A 17,446-nucleotide genomic window follows, 5' to 3' on the forward strand; every position below is an offset into this window, starting at 1 on the left:
ATCCATTTTTCACTTTCTGCGATGTTGAACTTGTACTGTAAACGAGGTTCTTGTAAACAGAGCCGTTCCAAACTTTGGGGTGGCTGTGTCTTTTTGATTTTAATTTCCCTAAGCTATAGGACCTTAAGTGGAAGTGCCCTAGGCTCTGTTGCTTTGTTTTTTAGATGTTTCAGGAAACACCATACACTTCTCCCAAGTGTCTGTTGGCAATTTACATCCCGCCCATCAGCATAACAAGGCTCCCAGTTCTCCATGGCCTGTCCTGCCTTTCTGGATTTTACACTTTTTTCAGATTGCCTTTTTGACCGGGGGGAAGTGAGACTTCATTGTAGTGCAGATTTCCTTTGCAAGCTTGCTTGGTTGGCCAAAAAGGGCGTATGCGTTTTTTCCTGAATATATTCAGGAAAAAACGCATACGCCCTTTTTGGCCAAGTGCATCATTGTGGACGTTCTGCCTCTTTTCCTATGCTTTCAATGCAATTCCAGTCTACCTCCTGAAATCGGTTTCCTGCAATTCTGCCCCGCTTTCAAGTCCTCTTTGCAGCCTTACTTCAGTCTATTTTTGGATGATAGCTGTCATTTATAACTCTGCAGGTTTGTGAATTACAGTGCCCCTGAGCTCCTTTCTTCAACTCGCTTTCTTGTGAGCTGGCCGCAACACCGCAGGATGGCTTCAGGCCCTAATCTGGTTCCGGCACGACACGCTGAGCCTTTGGTTAATTCCTCTTCCTGGTGGGAAATGAGAGTTAAATTTGCCCGTTCAGACACCTCCAGCTAGTCTCTCATTGGTTCTCGCTATTCCTGTTCATCTTCCGCAGAAATTGCAAACTGGGCCAAACAGGAGGTTAAAGGGACTGACTCTCCAAGTCGGGAGAGTGTTAGTAAAGCGTCTGGAATGTTGCACCCGAGTACCAGGGTACGAAAACTGAGACATATTTGAACACGTCTCCCGATCACATGGTTGATCATACTCTAGGTTCCACATGCATGTTTTAGCTGAAGGAAGAATACCTTAAACCTGGGTAGGTGAAACCCGTGGAATGGGTACCATGCAATATGACTTCAAAGGGTCTTCATTTGCTCACCGAACCTCTCCAATCCTATCACTGCTGCGTTTATGCCCCTGTACACACGCTTGATTCTCTTTTGGAGACATAGCAATCCATAGGTTTTAAGATACTTACTAGTCAGGTACATTCTTAGGCGTTTAATATGCGGTGTTGAGTCCATTTCGTTGAGCAAGGAGTAGCTCTTGTCTATTCCATATTTGGCTTAAGGAACTTTATCTGTGCTCATTTCAATCTCTGGTTTTATGCAGCACCCCAACTCACCTTTACCCTTAAGCAAGCATAAGTTGGTTTTCTAAAATTGAGACCCTGTTCTGTTCTGTAATTCAGTTCCTGTGTAGCCAAGTTTCCATTCCGTGTATTACTGATATCTTATGATGTTTCTTTTTCTGTGTGACTTATTTCAGTTAGAATCATCATACCTCAATCCACTCATTGTGCTGCTAAGGGCCTGATGACATAGATTTCATTGCTGAGTGATATTGCTTTGTAAGTGATTACCACAACTTCTTTATCCATTTTTCACTTTCTGCGATGTTGAACTTGTACTGTAAACGAGGTTCTTGTAAACAGAGCCGTTCCAAACTTTGAGGTGGCTGTGTCTTTTTGATTTTAATTTCCCTAAGCTATAGGACCATAAGTGGCAGTGCCCTAGGCTCTGTTGCTTTGTTTTTTAGATGTTTAAGGAAACACCATACACTTCTCCCCAGTGTCTGTTGGCAATTTACATCCCGCCCATCAGCATAACAAGGCTCCCAGTTCTCCATGGCCTGTCCTGCCTTTCTGGATTTTACACTTTTTTCAGATGGCCCTTTTGACCGGGGGGAAGTGAGACTTCATTGTAGTGCAGATTTCCTTTGCAAGCTTGCTTGGTTGGCCAAAAAGGGCGTATGCGTTTTTTCCTGAATATATTCAGGAAAAAACGCATACGCCCTTTTTGACCAAGTGCATCATTGTGGACGTTCTGCCTCTTTTCCTATGCTTTCAATGCAATTCCAGTCTACCTCCTGAAATCGGTTTCCTGCAATTCTGCCCCGCTTTCAAGTCCTCTTGGCAGCCTTACTTCAGTCTATTTTTGGACGATAGCTGTCATTTATAACTCTGCAGGTTTGTGAATTACAGTGTCCCTGAGCTCCTTTCTTCAACTCGCTTTCTTTTGAGCTGGCCGCAACACCGCAGGATGGCTTCAGGCCCTAATCTGGTTCCGGCACGGCACGCTGAGCCTTTGGTTATTTCCTCTTCCTGGTGGGAAATGAGAGTTAAATTTGCCCGTCCAGACACCTCCAGCTAGCCTCTCATTGGTTCTCGCTATTCCTGTTCATCTTCCGCAGAAATTGCAAACTGGGCCAAACAGGAGGTTAAAGGCGCTGACTCTCCAAGTGGGGAGAGTGTTAGTAAAGCGTCTGGAATGTTGCACCCGAGTACCAGGGGAGGAAAACTGAGACATATTTGAACACGTCTCCCGTTCACATGGTTGATCATACTTGGGTTCCACATGCATGTTTTAGCTGAGGGAAGAATACCTTAAACCTGGAGAGTTGAGACCCGTGTAATGGGTACCATGCAATATGACTTCAAAGGGTCTTCATTTGCTCACCGAACCTCTCCAATCCTATCACTGCTGCGTTTATGCCCCTGTACACACGCTTGATTCTCTTTCGGAGACATAGCAATCCATAGGTTTTAAGATACTTACTAGTCAGGTACATTCTTAGGCGTTTAATATGCGGTGTTGAGTCCATTTCGTTGAGCAAGGAGTAGCTCTTGTCTATTCCATATTTGGCTTAAGGAACTTTATCTGTGCTCATTTCAATCTCTGGTTTTATGCAGCACCCCAACTCACCTTTCCCCTTAAGCAAGCATAAGTTGGTTTTCTAAATTTGAGACCCTGTTCTGTTCTGTAATTCAGTTCCTGTGTAGCCAAGTTTACATTCCGTGTATTACTGATATCTTATGATGTTTCTTTTTCTGTGTGACTTATTTCAGTTAGAATCATCATACCTGAATCCACTCATTGTGCTGCTAAGGGCCTGATGACATAGATTTCATTGCTGAGTGATATTGCTTTGTAAGTGAATACCACAACTTCTTTATCCATTTTTCACTTTCTGCGATGTTGAACTTGTACTGTAAACGAGGTTCTTGTAAACAGAGCCGTTCGAAACTTTGTTGTGGCTGTGTCTTTTTGATTTTAATTTCCCTAAGCTATAGGACCTTAAGTGGAAGTGCCCTAGGCTCTGTTGCTTTGTTTTTTAGATGTTTCAGGAAACACCATACACTTCTCCCAAGTGTCTGTTGGCAATTTACATCCCGCCCATCAGCATAACAAGGCTCCCAGTTCTCCATGGCCTGTCCTGCCTTTCTGGATTTTACACTTGTTTCAGATGGCCCTTTTGACCGGGGGGAAGTGAGACTTCATTGTAGTGCAGATTTCCTTTGCAAGCTTGCTTGGTTGGCCAAAAAGGGCGTATGCGTTTTCTCCTCAATATATTCAGGAAAAAACGCATACGCCCTTTTTGGCCAAGTGCATCATTGTGGACGTTCTGCCTCTTTTCCTATGCTTTCAATGCAATTCCAGTCTACCTCCTGAAATCGGTTTCCTGCAATTCTGCCCCGCTTTCAAGTCCTCTTGGCAGCCTTACTTCAGTCTATTTTTGGACGATAGCTGTCATTTATAACTCTGCAGGTTTGTGAATTACAGTGCCCCTGAGCTCCTTTCTTCAACTCGCTTTCTTTTGAGCTGGCCGCAACACCGCAGGATGGCTTCAGGCCCTAATCTGGTTCCGGCACGGCACGCTGAGCCTTTGGTTATTTCCTCTTCATGTTGGGAAATGAGAGTTAAATTTGCCCGTCCAGACACCTCCAGCTAGTCTCTCATTGGTTCTCGCTATTCCTGTTCATCTTCCACAGAAATTGCAAACTGGGCCAAACAGGAGGTTAAAGGCGCTGACTCTCCAAGTGGGGAGAGTGTTAGTAAAGCGTCTGGAATGTTGCACCCGAGTACCAGGGGAGGAAAACTGAGACATATTTGAACACGTCTCCCGTTCACATGGTTGATCATACTTGGGTTCCACATGCATGTTTTAGCTGAAGGAAGAATACCTTAAACCTGGAGAGTTGAGACCCGTGAAATGGGTACCATGCAATATGACTTCAAAGGGTCTTCATTTGCTCACTGAACCTCTCCAATCCTATCACTGCTGCGTTTATGCCCCTGTACACATGCTTGATTCTCTTTCGGAGACATAGCAATCCATAGGTTTTACGATACTTACTAGTCAGGTACATTCTTAGGCGTTTAATATGCGGTGTTGAGTCCATTTCGTTGAGCAAGGAGTAGCTCTTGTCTATTCCATATTTGACTTAAGGAACTTTATCTGTGCTCATTTCAATCTCTGGTTTTATGCAGCACCCCAACTCACCTTTACCCTTAAGCAAGCATAAGTTGGTTTTCTAAATTTGAGACCCTGTTCTGTTCTGTAATTCAGTTCCTGTGTAGCCAAGTTTACATTCCGTGTATTACTGATATCTTATGATGTTTCTTTTTCTGTGTGACTTACTTCAGTTAGAATCATCATACCTGAATCCACTCATTGTGCTGCTAAGGGCCTGATGACACAGATTTCATTGCTGAGTGATATTGCTTTGTAAGTAAATACCACAACTTCTTTATCCATTTTTCACTTTCTGCGATGTTGAACTTGTACTGTAAATGAGGTTCTTGTAAACAGAGCCGTTCCAAACTTTGGGGTGGCTGTGTCTTTTTGATTTTAATTTCCCTAAGCTATAGGACCATAAGTGGCAGTGCCCTAGGCTCTGTTGCTTTGTTTTTTAGATGTTTAAGGAAACACCGTGCACTTCTCCCCAGTGTCTGTTGGCAATTTACATCCCGCCCATCAGCATAACAAGGCTCCCAGTTGTCCATGGCCTGTCCTGCCTTTCTGGATTTTACACTTTTTTCAGATGGCCCTTTTGACCGGGGGGAAGTGAGACTTCATTGTAGTGCAGATTTCCTTTGCAAGCTTGCTTGGTTGGCCAAAAAGGGCGTATGCGTTTTTTCCTGAATATATTCAGGAAAAAACGCATACGCCCTTTTTGGCCAAGTGCATCATTGTGGACGTTCTGCCTCTTTTCCTATGCTTTCAATGCAATTCCAGTCTACCTCCTGAAATCGGTTTCCTGCAATTCTGCCCCGCTTTCAAGTCCTCTTGGCAGCCTTACTTCAGTCTATTTTTGGACGATAGCTGTCATTTATAACTCTGCAGGTTTGTGAATTACAGTGTCCCTGAGCTCCTTTCTTCAACTCGCTTTCTTTTGAGCTGGCCGCAACACCGCAGGATGGCTTCAGGCCCTAATCTGGTTCCGGCATGGCACGCTGAGCCTTTGGTTATTTCCTCTTCCTGGTGGGAAATGAGAGTTAAATTTGCCCGTCCAGACACCTCCAGCTAGCCTCTCATTGGTTCTCGCTATTCCTGTTCATCTTCCGCAGAAATTGCAAACTGGGCCAAACAGGAGGTTAAAGGCGCTGACTCTCCAAGTGGGGAGAGTGTTAGGAAAGCATCTGGAATGTTGCACCCGAGTACCAGGGGAGGAAAACTGAGACATATTTGAACACGTCTCCTGTTCACATGGTTGATCATACTTGGGTTCCACATGCATGTTTTAGCTGAAGGAAGAATACCTTAAACCTGGGTAGTTGAAACCCGTGGAATGGGTACCATGCAATATGACTTCAAAGGGTCTTCATTTGCTCACGAACCTCTCCAATCCTATCACTGCTGCGTTTATGCCCCTGTACACATGCTTGATTCTCTTTCGGAGACATAGCAATCCATAGGTTTTAAAATACTTACTAGTCAGGTACATTCTTAGACGTTTAATATGCGGTGTTGAGTCCATTTCGTTGAGCAACGAGTAGCTCTTGTCTATTCCATATTTGGCTTAAGGAACTTTATCTCTGCTCATTTCAATCTCTGGTTTTATGCAGCACCCCAACTCACCTTTACCCTTAAGCAAGCATAAGTTGGTTTTCTAAATTTGAGACCCTGTTCTGTTCTGTAATTCAGTTCCTGTGTAGCCAAGTTTACATTCCGTGTATTACTGATATCTTATGATGTTTCTTTTTCTGTGTGACTTATTTCAGTTAGAATCATCATACCTGAATCCACTCATTGTGCTGCTAAGGGCCTGATGACATAGATTTCATTGCTGAGTGATATTGCTTTGTAAGTGAATACCACAACTTCTTTATCCATTTTTCACTTTCTGCGATGTTGAACTTGTACTGTAAACGAGGTTCTTGTAAACAGAGCCGTTCCAAACTTTGGGGTGGCTGTGTCTTTTTGATTTTAATTTCCCTAAGCTATAGGACCATAAGTGGAAGTGCCCTAGGCTCTGTTGCTTTGTTTTTTAGATGTTTCAGGAAACACCATACACTTCTCCCAAGTGTCTGTTGGCAATTTACATCCCACCCAGCAGCATAACAAGGCTCCCAGTTCTCAATGGCCTGTTGCCTTTCTGGATTTTACACTTTTTTCAGATGGCCCTTTTGACCGGGGGAAGTGAGACTTCATTGTAGTGCAGATTTCCTTTGCAAGCTTGCTTGGTTGGCCAAAAAGGGCGTATGCGTTTTTTCCTGAATATATTCAGGAAAAAACGCATACGCCCTTTTTGGCCAAGTGCATCATTGTGGACGTTCTGCCTCTTTTCCTATGCTTTCAATGCAATTCCAGTCTACCTCCTGAAATCGGTTTCCTGCAATTCTGCCCCGCTTTCAAGTCCTCTTGGCAGCCTTACTTCAGTCTATTTTTGGACGATAGCTGTCATTTATAACTCTGCAGGTTTGTGAATTACAGTGCCCCTGAGCTCCTTTCTTCAACTCGCTTTCTTGTGACCTGGCCGCAACACCGCAGGATGGCTTCAGGCCCTAATCTGGTTCCGGCCCGGCATGCTGAGCCTTTGGTTAATTCCTCTTCCTGGTGGGAAATGAGAGTTAAATTTGCCCGTTCAGACACCTCCAGCTAGCCTCTCATTGGTTCTCGCTATTCCTGTTCATCTTCCGCAGAAATTGCAAACTGGGCCAAACAGGAGGTTAAAGGCACTGACTCTCCAAGTCGGGAGAGTGTTAGTAAAGCGTCTGGAATGTTGCACCCGAGTACCAGGGTACGAAAACTGAGACATATTTGAACACATCTCCTGTTCACATGGTTGATCATACTCTGGGTTCCACATGCATGTTTTAGCTGAAGGAAGAATACCTAAAACCTGGGTAGTTGAAACCCGTGGAATGGGTACCATGCAATATGACTTCAAAGGGTCTTCATTTGCTCACCGAACCTCTCCAATCCTATCACTGCTGCGTTTATGCCCCTGTACACATGCTTGATTCTCTTTCGGAGACATAGCAATCCATAGGTTTTAAGATACTTACTAGTCAGGTACATTCTTAGGCGTTTAATATGCGGTGTTGAGTCCATTTCGTTGAGCAAGGAGTAGCTCTTGTGTATTCCATATTTGGCTTAAGGAACTTTATCTGTGCTCATTTCAATCTCTGGTTTTATGCAGCACCCCAACTCACCTTTACCCTTAAGCAAGTATAAGTTGGTTTTCTAAATTTGAGACCCTGTTCTGTTTTGGAATGCAGTTCCTGTGTAGCCAAGTTTACATTCCGTGTATTACTGATATCTTATGATGTTTCTTTTTCTGTGTGACTTATTTCAGTTAGAATCATCGTACCTGAATCCACTCATTATGCTGCTAAGGGCCTGATGACATAGATTTCTTTGCTGAGTGATACTGCATTGTACGTAAGTACCTCAAGTTCTTTATCCATTTTTCACTTTCTGCGATGTTGAACTTGTACTGTAAACGAGGTTCTTGTAAACAGAGGCGTCCCAAACTTTGGGGTGGCTGTGTCTTTTTGATTTTAATTTCCCTAAGCTATAGGACCATAAGTGGCAGTGCCCTAGGCTCTGTTGCTTTGTTTTTTAGATGTTTCAGGAAACACCATACACTTCTCCCAAGTGTCTGTTGGCAATTTACATCCCGCCCATCAGCATAACAAGGCTCCCAGTTCTCCATGGCCTGTCCTGCCTTTCTGGATTTTACACTTTATTCAGATGGCCCTTTTGACCAGGGGGAAGTGAGACTTCATTGTAGTGCAGGTTTCCTTTGCAAGCTTGCTTGGTTGGCCAAAAAGTGCGTATGCGTTTTTTCCTGAATATATTCAGGAAAAAACGCATACGCCCTTTTTGGCCAAGTGCATCATTGTGGACGTTCTGCCTCTTTTCCTATGCTTTCAATGCAATTCCAGTCTACCTCCTGAAATCGGTTTCCTGCAATTCTGCCCCGCTTTCAAGTCCTCTTGGCAGCCTTACTTCAGTCTATTTTTGGACGATAGCTGTCATTTATAACTCTGCAGGTTTGTGAATTACAGTGCCCCTGAGCTCCTTTCTTCAACTCGCTTTCTTGTGAGCTGGCCGCAACACCGCAGGATGGCTTCAGGCCCTAATCTGGTTCCGGCACGGCACGCTGAGCCTTTGGTTAATTCCTCTTCCTGGTGGGAAATGAGAGTTAAATTTGCCCGTCCAGACACCTCCAGCTAGTCTCTCATTGGTTCTCACTATTCCTGTTCATCTTCCGCAGAAATTGCAAACTGGGCCAAACAGGAGGTTAAAGGGACTGACTCTCCAAGTGGGGAGAGTGTTAGTAAAGCGTCTGGAATGTTGCACCCGAGTACCAGGGTACGAAAACTGAGACATATTTGAACACGTCTCCCGATCACATGGTTGATCATACTCTGGGTTCCACATGCATGTTTTAGCTGAAGGAAGAATACCTAAAACCTGGGTAGTTGAAACCCGTGGAATGGGTACCATGCAATATGACTTCAAAGGGTCTTCATTTGCTCACCGAACCTCTCCAATCCTATCACTGCTGCGTTTATGCCCCTGTACACATGCTTGATTCTCTTTCGGAGACATAGCAATCCATAGGTTTTAAGATACTTACTAGTCAGGTACATTCTTAGGCGTTTAATATGCGGTGTTGAGTCCATTTCGTTGAGCAAGGAGTAGCTCTTGTGTATTCCATATTTGGCTTAAGGAACTTTATCTGTGCTCATTTCAATCTCTGGTTTTATGCAGCACCCCAACTCACCTTTACCCTTAAGCAAGTATAAGTTGGTTTTCTAAATTTGAGACCCTGTTCTGTTTTGGAATGCAGTTCCTGTGTAGCCAAGTTTACATTCCGTGTATTACTGATATCTTATGATGTTTCTTTTTCTGTGTGACTTATTTCAGTTAGAATCATCATACCTGAATCCACTCATTTTGCTGCTAAGGGCCTGATGACACAGATTTCATTGCTGAGTGATATTGCTTTGTAAGTAAATACCACAACTTCTTTATCCATTTTTCACTTTCTGCGATGTTGAACTTGTACTGTAAACGAGGTTCTTGTAAACAGAGCCGTTCCAAACTTTGGGGTGGCTGTGTGTTTTTGATTTTAAATTCCCTAAGCTATAGGACCATAAGTGGAAGTGCCCTAGGCTCTGTTGCTTTGTTTTTTAGATGTTTCAGGAAACACCATACACTTCTCCCAAGTGGTTGTTGGCAATTTACATCCCGCCCATCAGCATAACAAGGCTCCCAGTTCTCCATGGCCTGTCCTGCCTTTCTGGATTTTACACTTTATTCAGATGGCCCTTTTGACCAGGGGGAAGTGAGACTTCATTGTAGTGCAGGTTTCCTTTGCAAGCTTGCTTGGTTGGCCAAAAAGTGCGTATGCGTTTTTTCCTGAATATATTCAGGAAAAAACGCATACGCCCTTTTTGGCCAAGTGCATCATTGTGGACGTTCTGCCTCTTTTCCTATGCTTTCAATGCAATTCCAGTCTACCTCCTGAAATCGGTTTCCTGCAATTCTGCCCCGCTTTCAAGTCCTCTTGGCAGCCTTACTTCAGTCTATTTTTGGACGATAGCTGTCATTTATAACTCTGCAGGTTTGTGAATTACAGTGCCCCTGAGCTCCTTTCTTCAACTCGCTTTCTTGTGAGCTGGCCGCAACACCGCAGGATGGCTTCAGGCCCTAATCTGGTTCCGGCACGGCACGCTGAGCCTTTGGTTAATTCCTCTTCCTGGTGGGAAATGAGAGTTAAATTTGCCCGTCCAGACACCTCCAGCTAGTCTCTCATTGGTTCTCACTATTCCTGTTCATCTTCCGCAGAAATTGCAAACTGGGCCAAACAGGAGGTTAAAGGGACTGACTCTCCAAGTGGGGAGAGTGTTAGTAAAGCGTCTGGAATGTTGCACCCGAGTACCAGGGTACGAAAACTGAGACATATTTGAACACGTCTCCCGATCACATGGTTGATCATACTCTGGGTTCCACATGCATGTTTTAGCTGAAGGAAGAATACCTAAAACCTGGGTAGTTGAAACCCGTGGAATGGGTACCATGCAATATGACTTCAAAGGGTCTTCATTTGCTCACCGAACCTCTCCAATCCTATCACTGCTGCGTTTATGCCCCTGTACACATGCTTGATTCTCTTTCGGAGACATAGCAATCCATAGGTTTTAAGATACTTACTAGTCAGGTACATTCTTAGGCGTTTAATATGCGGTGTTGAGTCCATTTCGTTGAGCAAGGAGTAGCTCTTGTGTATTCCATATTTGGCTTAAGGAACTTTATCTGTGCTCATTTCAATCTCTGGTTTTATGCAGCACCCCAACTCACCTTTACCCTTAAGCAAGTATAAGTTGGTTTTCTAAATTTGAGACCCTGTTCTGTTTTGGAATGCAGTTCCTGTGTAGCCAAGTTTACATTCCGTGTATTACTGATATCTTATGATGTTTCTTTTTCTGTGTGACTTATTTCAGTTAGAATCATCATACCTGAATCCACTCATTTTGCTGCTAAGGGCCTGATGACACAGATTTCATTGCTGAGTGATATTGCTTTGTAAGTAAATACCACAACTTCTTTATCCATTTTTCACTTTCTGCGATGTTGAACTTGTACTGTAAACGAGGTTCTTGTAAACAGAGCCGTTCCAAACTTTGGGGTGGCTGTGTCTTTTTGATTTTAAATTCCCTAAGCTATAGGACCATAAGTGGAAGTGCCCTAGGCTCTGTTGCTTTGTTTTTTAGATGTTTCAGGAAACACCATACACTTCTCCCAAGTGGTTGTTGGCAATTTACATCCCGCCCATCAGCATAACAAGGCTCCCAGTTCTCCATGGCCTGTCCTGCCTTTCTGGATTTTACACTTTTTTCAGATGGCCCTTTTGACCGGGGGAAAGTGAGACTTAATTGTAGTGCAGATTTCCTTTGCAAGCTTGCTTGGTTGGCCAAAAAGGGCGTATGCGTTTTTTCCTGAATATATTCAGGAAAAAACGCATACGCCCTTTTTGGCCAAGTGCATCATTGTGGACGTTCTGCCTCTTTTCCTATGCTTTCAATGCAATTCCAGTCTACCTCCTGAAATCGGTTTCCTGCAATGCTGCCCCGCTTTCAAGTCCTCTTGGCAGCCTTACTTCAGTCTATTTTTGGACGATAGCTGTCATTTATAACTCTGCAGGTTTGTGAATTACAGTGCCCCTGAGCTCCTTTCTTCAACTCGCTTTCTTGTGACCTGACCGCAACACCGCAGGATGGCTTCAGGCCCTAATCTGGTTCTGGCACGGCCCGCTGAGCCTTTGGTTAATTCCTCTTCCTGGTGGGAAATGAGAGTTAAATTTGCCCGTCCAGACACCTCCAGCTAGTCTCTCATTGGTTCTCGCTATTCCTGTTCATCTTCCGCAGAAATTGCAAACTGGGCCAAACAGGAGGTTAAAGGCGCTGACTCTCCAAGTCGGGAGAGTGTTAGTAAAGTGTCTGGAATGCTGCACCCGAGTACCAGGGTACAAAAACTGAGACATATTTGAACACGTCTCCCGTTCACAAGGATGATCATACTCTGGGTTACACATGCATGTTTTAGCTGAAGGAAGAATACCTTAAACCAGGGTAGTTGAAACCCGTGGAATGGGTACCATGCAATATGACTTCAAAGGGTCTTCATTTGCTCACCGAACCTCTCCAATCCTATCACTGCTGCGTTTATGCCCCTGTACACACGCTTGATTCTCTTTCGGAGACATAGCAATCCATAGGTTTTAAGATACTTACTAGTCAGGTACATTCTTTGGCGTTTAATATGCGGTGTTGAGTCCATTTCGTTGAGCAAGGAGTAGCTCTTGTCTATTCCATATTTGACTTAAGGAACTTTATCTGTGCTCATTTCAATCTCTGGTTTTATGCAGCACCCCAACTCACCTTTCCCCTTAAGCAAGCATAAGTTGGTTTTCTAAATTTGAGACCCTGTTCTGTTCTGTAATTCAGTTCCTGTGTAGCCAAGTTTACATTCCGTGTATTAGTGATATCTTATGATGTTTCTTTTTCTGTGTGACTTATTTCAGTTAGAATCATCATACCTGAATCCACTCATTGTGCTGCTAAGGGCCTGATGACATAGATTTCATTGCTGAGTGTTATTGCTTTGTAAGTAAATACCACAGCTTCTTTATCCATTTTTCATTTTCTGCGATGTTGAACTTGTACTGTAAACGAGGTTCTTGTAAACAGAGGCATCCCAAACTTTGGGGTGGCTGTGTCTTTTTGATTTTAATTTCCCTAAGCTATAGGACCATAAGTGGAAGTGCCCTAGGCTCTGTTGCTTTGTTTTTTCGATGTTTCAGGAAACACCATACACTTCTCCCGAGTGTCTGTTGACAATTTACATCCCGCCCATCAGCATAACAAGGCTCCCAGTTCTCCATGGCCTGTCCTGCCTTTCTGGATTTTACACTTTTTTCAGATGGCCCTTTTGACCGGGGGGAAGTGAGACTTCATTGTAGTGCAGATTTCCTTTGCAAGCTTGCTTGGTTGGCCAAAAAGGGCGTATGCGTTTTTTCCTGAATATATTCAGGAAAAAACGCATACGCCCTTTTTGGCCAAGTGCATCATTGTGGACGTTCTGCCTCTTTTCCTATGCTTTCAATGCAATTCCAGTCTACCTCCTGAAATCAGTTTCCTGCAATTCTGCCCCGCTTTCAAGTCCTCTTGGCAGCCTTACTTCAGTATATTTTTGGACGATAGCTGTCATTTATAACTCTACAGGTTTGTGAATTACAGTGCCCCTGAGCTCCTTTCTTCAACTCGCTTTCTTGTGACCTGGCCGCAACACCGCAGGATGGCTTCAGGCCCTAATCTGGTTCCGGCACGGCACGCTGAGCCTTTGGTTATTTCCTCTTTCTGGTGGGAAATGAGAGTTAAATTTGCCCGTCCACACACCTCCAGCTAGTCTCTCATTGGTTCTCCCTATTCCTGTTCATCTTCCGCAGAAATTGCAAACGGGGCCAAACAGGAGGTTAAAGGTGCTGACTCTCCAAGTGGGGAGAGTGTTAGTTAAGCGTCTGGAATGTTGCACCCGAGTACCAGGGGAGGAAAACTGAGACATATTTGAACACGTCTCCCATTCACACTGTTGATCATACTCTGGGTTCCACATGCATGTTTTAGCTGAAGGAAGAATACCTTAAACCTGGAGAGTTGAGACCCGTGTAATGGGTACCATGCAATATGACTTCAAACGGTCTTCATTTGCTCACGAAACTCTCCAATCCTATCACTGCTGCGTTTATGCCCCTGTACACATGCTTGATTCTCTTTTGGAGACATAGCAATCCATAGGTTTTAAGATACTTACTAGTCAGGTACATTCTTAGGCGTTTAATATGCGGTGTTGAGTCCATTTCGTTGAGCAAGGAGTAGCTCTTGTCTATTCCATATTTGGCTTAAGGAACTTTATCTGTGCTCATTTCAATCTCTGGTTTTATGCAGCACCCCAACTCACCTTTCCCCTTAAGCAAGCATAAGTTGGTTTTCTAAATTTGAGACCCTGTTCTGTTTTGGAATGCAGTTCCTCTGTAGCCAAGTTTACATTCCGTGTATTAGGGATATCTTATGATGTTTCTTTTTCTGTGTGACTTATTTCAGTTAGAATCATCGTACCTGATTCCACTCATTATGCTGCTACGGGCCTGATGACATAGATTTCATTGCTGAGTGATACTGCATTGTACGTAAGTACCACAAGTTCTTTATCCATTTTTCACTTTCTGTGATATTGAACTTGTACGGTAAACGAGGTTCTTGTAAACGGAGGCGTCCCAAAATTTGGGGTGGCTGTGTCTTTTTGATTTTAATTTCCCTAAGCTATAGGACCATAAGTGGAAGTGCCCTAGGCTCTGTTGCTTTGTTTTTTAGATGTTTCAGGAAACACCATACACTTCTCCCGAGTGGTTGTTGGCAATTTACATCCCGCCCATCAGCATAACAAGGCTCCCAGTTCTCCATGGCCTGTCCTGCCTTTCTGGATTTTACACTTTTTTCAGATGGCCCTTTTGACCGGGGGGAAGTGAGACTTCATTGTAGTGCAGATTTCCTTTGCAAGCTTGCTTGGTTGGCCAAAAAGGGCGTATGCGTTTTTTCCTGAATATATTCAGGAAAATATATTCAGGAAAAAACGCATACGCCCTTTTTGGCCAAGTGCATCATTGTGGACGTTCTGCCTCTTTTCCTATGCTTTCAATGCAATTCCAGTCTACCTCCTGAAATCGGTTTCCTGCAATTCTGCCCCGCTTTCAAGTCCTCTTGGCAGCCTTACTTCAGTCTATTTTTGGACGATAGCTGTCATTTATAACTCTGCAGGTTTGTGAATTACAGTGCCCATGAGCTCCTTTCTTCAACTTGCTTTCTTGTGACCTGGCCGCAACACCGCAGGATGGCTTCAGGCCCTAATCTGGTTCCGGCATGGCATGCTGAGCCTTTGGTTATTTCCTCCTCCTGGTGGGAAATGAGAGTTAAATTTGCCCGTCCAGACACCTCCAGCCAGTATCTCATTGGTTCTCGCTATTCCTGTTCATCTTCCGCAGAAATTGCAAACTGGGCCAAACAGGAGGTTAAAGGCGCTGACTCTCCAAGTGGGGAGAGTGTTAGTAAAGCGTCTGGAATGTTGCACCCGAGTACCAGGGGTGGAAAACTGAGACATATTTGAACACGTCTCCCGTTCACATGGTTGATCATACTTGGGTTCCACATGCATGTTTTAGCTGAAGGAAGAATACCTTAAACCTGGAGAGTTGAGACCCGTGAAATGGGTACCATGCAATATGACTTCAAAGGGTCTCTTACTAGTCAGGTACATTCTTAGGCGTTTAATATGGGGTGTTGAGTCCATTTCGTTGAGCAAGGAGTAGCTCTTGTCTATTCCATATTTGGCTTAAGGAACTTTATCTGTGCTCATTTCAATCTCTGGTTTTATGCAGCACCCCAACTCACCTTTACTCTTAAGCAAGAATAAGTTGGTTTTCTAAATTTGAGACCCTGTTCTGTTCTGTAATTCAGTTCCTGTGTAGCCAAGTTTACATTCCGTGTATTACTGATATCTTATGATGTTTCTTTTTCTGTGTGACTTATTTCAGTTAGAATCATCATACCTGAATCCACTCATTGTGCTGCTAAGGGCCTGATGACACAGATTTCATTGCTGAGTGATATTGCTTTGTAAGTAAATACCACAACTTCTTTATCCATTTTTCACTTTCTGCGATGTTGAACTTGTACTGTAAACGAGGTTCTTGTAAACAGAGCCGTTCCAAACTTTGGGGTGGCTGTGTCTTTTTGATTTTAATTTCCCTAAGCTATAGGACCATAAGTGGAAGTGCCCTAGGTTCTGTTGCTTTGTTTTTTAGATGTTTCAGGAAACACCATACACTTCTCCTGAGTGGTTGTTGGCAATTTACATCCCGCCCATCAGCATAACAAGGCTCCCAGTTCTCCATGGCCTGTCCTGCCTTTCTGGATTTTACACTTTTTTCAGATGGCCCTTTTGACCGGGGGGAAGTGAGACTTCATTGTAGTGCAGATTTCCTTTGCAAGCTTGCTTGGTTGGCCAAAAAGGGCGTATGCGTTTTTTCCTGAATATATTCAGGAAAAAACGCATACGCACTTTTTGGCCAAGTGCATCATTGTGGACGTTCTGCCTCTTTTCCTATGCTTTCAATGCAATTCCAGTCTACCTCCTGAAATCGGTTTCCTGCAATTCTGCCCCGCTTTCAAGTCCTCTTGGCAGCCTTACTTCAGTCTATTTTTGGACGATAGCTGTCATTTATAACTCTGCAGGTTTGTGAATTACAGTGCCCCTGAGCTCCTTTCTTCAACTCGGTTTCTTTTGAGCTGGCCGCAACACCGCAGGATGGCTTCAGGCCCTAATCTGGTTCCGGCACGGCACGCTGAGCCTTTGGTTATTTCCTCTTCATGTTGGGAAATGAGAGTTAAATTTGCCCGTCCAGACACCTCCAGCTAGTCTCTCATTGGTTCTCGCTATTCCTGTTCATCTTCCACAGAAATTGCAAACTGGGCCAAACAGGAGGTTAAAGGCACTGACTCTCCAAGTGGGGAGAGTGTTAGTAAAGCGTCTGGAATGTTGCACCCGAGTACCAGGGGAGGAAAACTGAGACATATTTGAACACGTCTCCCGTTCACATGGTTGATCATACTTGGGTTCCACATTCATGTTTTAGCTGAAGGAAGAATACCTTAAACCTGGAGAGTTGAGACCCGTGAAATGGGTACCATGCAATATGACTTCAAAGGGTCTTCATTTGCTCACTGAACCTCTCCAATCCTATCACTGCTGCGTTTATGCCCCTGTACACATGCTTGATTCTCTTTCGGAGACATAGCAATCCATAGGTTTTACGATACTTACTAGTCAGGTACATTCTTAGGCGTTTAATATGCGGTGTTGAGTCCATTTCGTTGAGCAAGGAGTAGCTCTTGTCTATTCCATATTTGACTTAAGGAAGTTTATCTGTGCTCATTTCAATCTCTGGTTTTATGCAGCACCCCAACTCACCTTTACCCTTAAGCAAGCATAAGTTGGTTTTCTAAATTTGAGACCCTGTTCTGTTCTGTAATTCAGTTCCTGTGTAGCCAAGTTTACATTCCGTGTATTACTGATATCTTATGATGTTTCTTTTTCTGTGTGACTTACTTCAGTTAGAATCATCATACCTGAATCCACTCATTGTGCTGCTAAGGGCCTGATGACACAGATTTCATTGCTGAGTGATATTGCTTTGTAAGTAAATACCACAACTTCTTTATCCATTTTTCACTTTCTGCGATGTTGAACTTGTACTGTAAACGAGGTTCTTGTAAACAGAGCCGTTCCAAAATTTGGGGTGGCTGTGTCTTTTTGATTTTAATTTCCCTAAGCTATAGGACCATAAGTGGAAGTGCCCTAGGTTCTGTTGCTTTGTTTTTTAGATGT

General features: G+C 43.8%; 1 long non-coding RNA gene across 3 annotated transcripts in view; it reads left to right on the forward strand.

Annotated features, from left to right (window-relative positions):
- Window positions 1-17,446, forward strand: part of LOC307181213 — a 759,305-nt gene that overhangs the window by 674,411 nt on the left and 67,448 nt on the right. The window contains exon 5 of one of the 3 annotated variants that reach the window (XR_013826112.1): window positions 9,368-9,413. The exons of the other annotated variants lie outside the window; for them this stretch is intronic. This is a non-coding gene — a long non-coding RNA (uncharacterized lncRNA). Of the gene's footprint in view, window positions 1-9,367; window positions 9,414-17,446 lie in introns of those variants that run through there. 3 annotated transcript variants of the gene reach the window in all.

The sequence above is a fragment of the Stenella coeruleoalba genome (genome assembly GCF_951394435.1).
Source record: "Stenella coeruleoalba genome assembly, contig: scaffold_73, whole genome shotgun sequence".
In the NCBI taxonomy this organism is placed as follows: Eukaryota; Metazoa; Chordata; class Mammalia; order Artiodactyla; family Delphinidae; genus Stenella; species Stenella coeruleoalba.